This window comes from Macaca thibetana, chromosome 10 (genome assembly GCF_024542745.1).
Source record: "Macaca thibetana thibetana isolate TM-01 chromosome 10, ASM2454274v1, whole genome shotgun sequence".
NCBI classification, from domain to species: Eukaryota; Metazoa; Chordata; class Mammalia; order Primates; family Cercopithecidae; genus Macaca; species Macaca thibetana.
Genome location: NC_065587.1, coordinates 17,716,584 through 17,724,436, shown reverse-complemented (window position 1 = coordinate 17,724,436; position 7,853 = coordinate 17,716,584).

The following is a 7,853-nucleotide window of genomic DNA, read 5'->3' as shown; positions in this document are numbered from 1 at the left end:
TGTATTAAACCATCTACCAAAATGTTTCAAAAATCAAACAGATATATCAGTCATAGGACAGGTAAGAAGATGGTCACCAAACGAGCTTCAATGCCCAGAGAAAGGGGAAAAGCTCTTTCTATGAGCATTGCAGGTAAGTTTTCTTATTAATATCTATCACAATAAAATTAACCCATTGCATGAGTACAGAGCACGTTCTTTATTATTTATTTATTTATTTATTTTTGAGACAGAGTCTCACTCTGTCACCCAGGCTGGAGTGCAGTGGCGCGATCTCAGCTCACTGCAAACTCCGCCTCCTGAGTTCAGGCCATTCTCCTGCCTCAGCCTCCCGAGTAGCTGGGACTACAGGTGCCCGCCACCATGCCCGGCTAGTTTTTTGTATTTTTAGTAGAGACAGGGTTTCACCGTGTTAGCCAGGATGGTCTCGATCTCCTGACCTCGTGATCTGTCTGCCTCGGCTTCCCAAAGTGCTGGGATTACAGGCGTGAGCCACCGCACGCAGCCCAGAGCACTTTCTAAAGCACTTTCTTTTCCCTGCATGTGCCTTTTTTTCATTAGAACAACTCCGGAAGACAATTACCCATAATTCTGGACAAAAAGAAAGACACCTGCTCAACCTTGCCAATTGGATATTGCAAATAGAAGATATTAGAAAGAGTAGAAGCCAAATCTAGCAACCAAGACTCTTGCCTTCCATATAAAATTAATATCAAATCATTCAAATTAAATTGGAATCATTAGTACATAGATAAACAAGAGTATGAACAACAAAATCCATTATATTGACTTTCAATTAAATCTTAAAATTTAAAATGAAGATGCTCATATTCAGAGTGAACCAATAACATACTACATTGTTTATATGTTAAAATTTTCTTAATGTCTTAACTCTTCTTGGTATCTGTTTCTGTTTCTGCCTTTCTTTATATTGATTTAATTCCCGGATGTATTTTGTTTGACCATCCGTATATTTAATCTTTATTTTTTTTTTGATTCTGTTTTCTATTTACTATCTCTCTTGTCCTAAGTCTGTTTCAATATACTGTTCATTATCTTTCAACTTTTCTTTTATAACTTCACTTCAGTTTTGAAAGAGTATCACTTGAGTTGAAATTACGGCCTGATTTCATGCCCAAAAAAGTGATTGATGGCTTGTTTCAATTTGAAGGCATGTACTCAAAGTATGGTTACTGACTAATACCACTTAGAACACTCTACTTTCAAGGTGTAATTGATCATATTGAAGTTAATTGTGTTTCCTGAAACAAAATTCTATAGTTTTTAATCATAAGATTAATAATTCTATAGTTGTTGCATAGAATCAATAATTCTATAGTTGTTGCATGTATTGACAACTACAGAATTATTGATTCTATAGTTGTTGCATATATTGAGTTATACGTATATATACACACACACATATACAGTTGTTGCATATATAGTTGTTGCATAAATGTTGAGGTTGATTATTGGAGGCAAATAACAGATTCAGGGTTTAATATAAGAAGTGCATTCATAGAAGTGAGAATAACGCAACCAAATTGTTATTGGTTTGACATCTCAGAGTGAAATGAAAGCCACTTAACTAAATAAAAATGCCAAAGGTGGTGGCAAAGAGTAGCTGGCTAATTCAGTGTTTGGTATTAATTCATTCACCATCCAAGAATTATTCATCATACATCTTTTATGTTCCAAGCACGTAGAGATAGAGCAGTAGCCAGAAGACATAGAATGGGAAATGGGCAAAGCAAATGCTCAATCATCATAAGAACATGATTCCTCAAACTGATTATTTAAATATAACTGCTACACAGATGGCAGGAGGCTCCAAGTCCCCAAGAAACAACCTCTAGAGTTGGCATGAGTTTGAGAAAGCAGAATAGTTTTCAAGCAGAATGTATTCACACAGAATGATTTTCTTGTGCCCAATATGAAAGCACATCAACTCAAAGTGCCTCATAACCTTTTCTGTGTGTGTCATAACATTGATGCATGTAGTGTTTGCTAGACCTGAAGACCAAAATAACACTGATTTCTTGGAATTGTAAAAACATGTTGTTACTTGACAAAGTTGGTAGTACTATTCCTTCAAGAACAGCTGACCCATCTCCCAACCTACTTGAAACTTTGTCCATTTTCATCTACTCCAGTTTCTGGATTTTTGGCTTCATTCATCTCATTACTTGTGGTTGATGTGCAGTCTTCAGGAGATCCTCCACCATTTGAATCTTGAGATCCCCTAGGACTTCCACAGCCCAGAAGTCTTACAGGGCCGCCTGGTCCACCAAGTGAAAAAACCCGTTTGCTCTATTAGCCTTTCATCGTTTCTCTTTGATTGAAGTGTTCATAGACCCAGTTGAACTCTTCCAGGTGATCTCATGAGAATATTGATCACTGAGTTAAGTCATTTTTGGTAACAAATGACAATAAGATTTTTTTTTCTCAACCCTGAGTTACCATAAGATTGATTTGCTAACAGCTTCTGAATCCCAAGAAATCTGTATGTTAAAAGAACTCTGTGGACACATGTAGTCCAACTTGAGATTATCCCTGCAGCTGTACATCAGGGTAAATCACTCACATTGGTGTCACACAGGGTAGGTATTAGTTTATTTTTTAGATTTGTTTTCTTTATTTTTGAGACAGAGTTTCGCTCTTTATTGCCCAGGCTGGAGTGCAGTGGCGTGATCGCGGCTTACTGCAACCTCTGCCTCCTGAGTTCAAGCGATTTTCCTGTCTCAGCCTCCCGAGTAGCTGAAATTACAGGTGCCCACCACCATGCCCGGCTAATTTTTGTATTTTTAGTAGAGATTGGGTTTCACCATGTTGGCCAGGCTGGTCTCAAACTCCTGACCTCAGATGATCCACCCACCTCGGCCTCCCAATGTGCTGGGATTACAGGTGTGAGCCACCAAGTATAAGTTTATTAAGTCATACTTCAGGCATATGGAGTCAGCAGATGTGTTGGCCTCTTGTTCTCTTGTCATCCTGTTGAGAGGTATACCAGGCTAAGCTCAGATGGGAATCCTGTCAACTCTGAACTTCTACTGAAACTCTATGGCTCTACAGCAATGATTTTCAAATCTAGTTGAGCACCGGAATCACCCATGGACTAGTTAAACATGTAAGTTCCCAGTCTCCATCCCCAGAGATTCTCATTCTCAAGGGCCACAGCATAACCTGGCCCTGAGGGATGGGGAGATAGGTTGGGGGCAAGGCTTCACAACTGGTTATACTAAACAGGCATGTTTGGACACCACTGCTTAAAACTCCCATTACATTCTGGCATATGTTACCTGGATTTTTCTAGGTAACTTTTTCCCACTAGTGATCCCTCAGCTTTATAGTAAAGAAAAGATATCACAGTGCTTGTCTGAAGATTGATTTATATATTTATTCATTTAATTATTCATTCACTGAATACACTTTGAGGGCTAATGTTAAAACTGATACTGAGAATGACATTTAGAAACAAAATTGAGTAAGACCTTGGCTCCCAGTCTAGACAAGAGAGGAATTTCAATTATTTGTGATCATCCTTTGTAGCTATGGCAACAGTAAATACCAGAGGTGGTATCTCATGGCAAAGAAAGAAAACTTTTCCACGTCTGGAGTGGAAAAGAGAGGCTTCTTGGAAGTAGTAATGCTTCATTTGGGCCCTGACAGGGGAGGAGAAAGTAGTTGGAAGGGGAAGGAGGGAGATGTGCATGTACTATGAAATACAAAACCTTGAAGTTATATGATTCTATTTTATGTTTCTTTTGGAATCCAGGACCCCAAGGTATACCAGCACGAAGAGGCCTACCTGGGTTACCTGGAGATATTGAGACATGCCACCCCTACCACCATGTGCCTTCTCTATAAAGCTGAATGAGCCATTACCAGGACCATCCCAGTCCACTGTCTTCCAGGAAGCTCTCTACAACCATCAGAACCATTCTGACATGGCCACTGGAGTGTGTTCTTCATTCTCCTGTACCACCCTGGTGTATACCACTTTGGTTTTGACATTGCACTGTTTCAGAATGTGGGTCTCATGAGGAATGACATCCAGGTCAGGAACAAACAAGGAGAGGCCAAGGACAGCCATGAGCAAGTTTCAGGAAGTTCCATCACACAGCTGAGAAGGGGGATATGATGTGGCCACAGTCTAAGCTGGACAAAGTGGAGTCTGAAAAAGGAACTTCTCTGACTGTATTCTATGGATATTTACTCAGTGGAAATTCAGAAGGCTGGAACTAACAGCACAGGCCTTTTCCTCAAGTACCTCTGCACTTAAGAAAAGATGCTTTCTACTCCTCTCAGCCCAAGTATTCCCTCTAGTGTCATTCAATGGTGAATAGCTCACCAAATTGGCAATGGCTAAGCTTGAACAAAATGAATGTGTTAGCAATGACTGAAACCAATAAAGACCAACAACTCATCAATTTGTTGACAGTTTCTTATTTGTCATTCTCAAAATTCAACATCCTGGGTGGCAAAAGTATGGGGAAAATCAAATAGAAACCTCACAATGAAACAGGAAGAGATAGGAAGCTACCCAGCCAGTTTGCTAGGAATACACCATGAAAACTCCCATTCAATTCCTTTATTAAGCATTTTTTCCCACCTCTCTAAGGGACAAAAATCTTGCTCAAATTCCAAACCTGCATTGGGAATTAAGTATATGAATATAAAAGTAAACATCCTTGGGACAAATAGCAAGTTACTTAAAGGACCTAATGAAAATGCTTCCCACCAGGAGATTTCCTTAAAGCACAATTGCATGGGTGGTGGTACCTGGAGACAGGAGGTCAAAGATAGAAGTGAGAGAATTTCTAAGGTTTCATAGATTTTAGACTCTTAATTTACTTCAGACTGGTAGTTACTTACCTAATATCCATTCTCCCTTTTTCCTAATTTCTATTCTAGCTAATTTGTTTGAGTTGGCTCAATGAGCCCAGTGAAGATATCTAATAGGATTGGTCTCTATTACAATCAGGGTGGCTATAAAAAGCACCGTCCTTTCCAATGACATGTAAGTTAGTAGTGCTTTCAGGATTCATATTTAAAAGGGGAAAGACTCAGTTGGCTTATGTCTTCAGGCTTTGGCCTCTGCCCTTTACTCTCCATTTCTTCCTTTGAAGAATGTGGTTCTCGGGCTTGCAACAATCATCTTGCAGGCAGCAAACCCAAGCCACGTATTCCACGGTGGAGCAGAAGAAGTGGCCCAGATCCTTGCATACTTCCCTGAGCATGTCAACTTTATACTACTTAGGACTACACTTTGGAAAAAAAAAAATCTTGGCAGGTTTTGTTTTGTTTTGTTTTTGTTTTTTTATTGAACTGTAAACTAAATACATTAAAATGCAAAAATCTAGAGAGTGCACGGAATTTTTACTTATGCATACAAGCATGGACCCACCATTCAAGTCAATCTATAAAACATTTCTATCACCCCAGAAATGTCCCCTGTGTCCTTCCAGTCTACAGCCATGTCTGTAGTGTTCAACCCATTAGTCTGACCTTCAGCATTATCAGTTATCTTTGCCTACTCTTGAGATTCATATGAATAATATCATGAAATATAAAATCTTTTGTGTCCGGTATTTTTTCACTCTTCCTAATGTCAATGAAATTCACCCACACTGTTATGTGTGACAGTAGTGTAGTATTTCATTATATGGAGATGTATACCATTTAATTGTATGACTATACCACCATTTGTTTATCCACTCTTCTGTTGATGGATATTTGAATGGCTTCCAGGGATAGACTATTACAAGTAAAGCAGTTATATACATTATTGATTATGCCTTTTGTGCCTTTTGTAACACAAACTCTCATTTCCTTCAGGTATATACATCTGAGTGATGAGGATCTTTGAGTAGATGTATGTTTAAAAATTAGTAAAATGGAAGCAGATTTTTCAAAGTAATAGAACCAATTTATACCACCACCAAGAACATATGAGTGATCTAGTTGGGCCTCATCCTCACAAAGATTTCATATTATTGAGTTTTAAATTTTAACCATTTTGGTGAGTTTATAGACTATAATTTGGTTTTAGTTTATTTTCTTCAGATAAGTAATAATGTTAAAATGCTTTAAACATTGTATTAGAAATAATTTTGGACTCACATAGGAGTTGCAAAACAATTTAGAGATTTTCCATGTAACCTCACCCAGTTCTCACAATTATAACTTTTTACATATATGTGATCCAATTATCAAAACCAGAAAACTGACATTGAAAGAATACTAATTCAACTTAGTATTGACTGTCTATGTAAACAAACCTTATTTGGTTTTCAGCAGTTTTTGCATACACTTTTTTTGGGTAAATAGTTCTATGAAATTTCATCACATTTATAAATTCATATAACTTCCACTACAATTAGGATAATTTAATTACTAATTTAATTACTGTTTAATTACCCCAGAGAAACATCACCATCCTATCCCATAAAGTAACAACACAAATCTATTCCATCAACCACTGATCTGTTCCCCATCTGCTATGGTTTAAATGTCCCTACCAAAATTCATGTTGAAATTTACTTGCCATTGTAACAGTATTAAGAAGTAATCCTTTAAGAGGTAAATGAGGGCTCTGTTCTCATGCGTAAATTAATGCTGTTATCATGGGAGTGGGTAAGTTACCAGGGAAGTAGGCTCCTCTTCAAGGGAAGAGTTTGGCCCCGTTTCCTCTTTCTGACACCCACATGCTATGTGATATCTTCTGCCATGGGATGACCCTCTTCAGATGTCAATGCCATGCTCTCGGACTTTCCAGACTTCAGAGCCTGGAGCAAAATAAACTTCTGTTCTCTATAAATTACCCAGTCTGTGTATCCTGTTATAGCAACAGAAAATAGACTAAGATGCCATCACTATAGTTTTTAACTTTGAGACTGTATTATAAATGGAATACTACAATATGTGATCTATTACTGTTGGATTTTTCACTCAACACCATGAACTTCATACCCATCTAAGTTGTGTTCGTCAATTTTTTGTTGTTGTTGTTGCTCAATAGTAGGCCATTGCATGAATATGCCACAGTTTGTTTATCCATTCCCTCACTGAAGACCATTTGTGTTGTTTCAAGTTTGGGGCTATAACAAACAAAACTCCTGTGAACGTTCATGCACAAGTTTTTGTTTGAACATTAATTTTTATTTTGCTCGGATTCCCAGGAGGGAGATTGTTGAGTCATATAAAATGTATATATACAGTATAAAATTCATACATAAATTTTGCCAAAATTTTTTTTCAAAATCAGCTGTATTATTTTACTTCCAATCAGCAATGTTTGAGAGTTTCAGTTGCTCTCCATCCTTGATATCAGTTATGTTAGTTTATTATTTTAGCTATTCTAGTAGGCGTGTAATATCTCATTGTGGCTTTAGTTTGCAATTCCCTACTGGCTAAAAATATTAAAATTTTTTGTGTTAATTTGCTATTTGTGTATCCTCTTCGGTGCAATGTCTGTCTAGGTTTTGCCCATTTTCTAATGAGATTGTTTGGTATCTTACTAAATTTGGAGACTGATTTAAAATATATATTTACAGTGTAAGTGCTTTTTCAGATACTTGATTCAGAAATTTTTTTCCTGGTTTATGGCTTCATTTTTGTTTTCTTAACAGTGTCTTTCATGGAGCAAAAGTTTTAGATTTAATAAGGCCCACTATATTGGTCTTTTTTCTTTCATGAATCATGCTTTGGTATTTTGTGCAAGAACTCTTTGCCTAAACCTAGTTCATAAAGGTTTTCTCCTAAATATTTTTCTAAAAGTTTTGTAGTTTTACATTTAGATCTGTGTTTGTTTCCTATTGCTGCCATAACAAATTACCACAAACTTAGCTGAT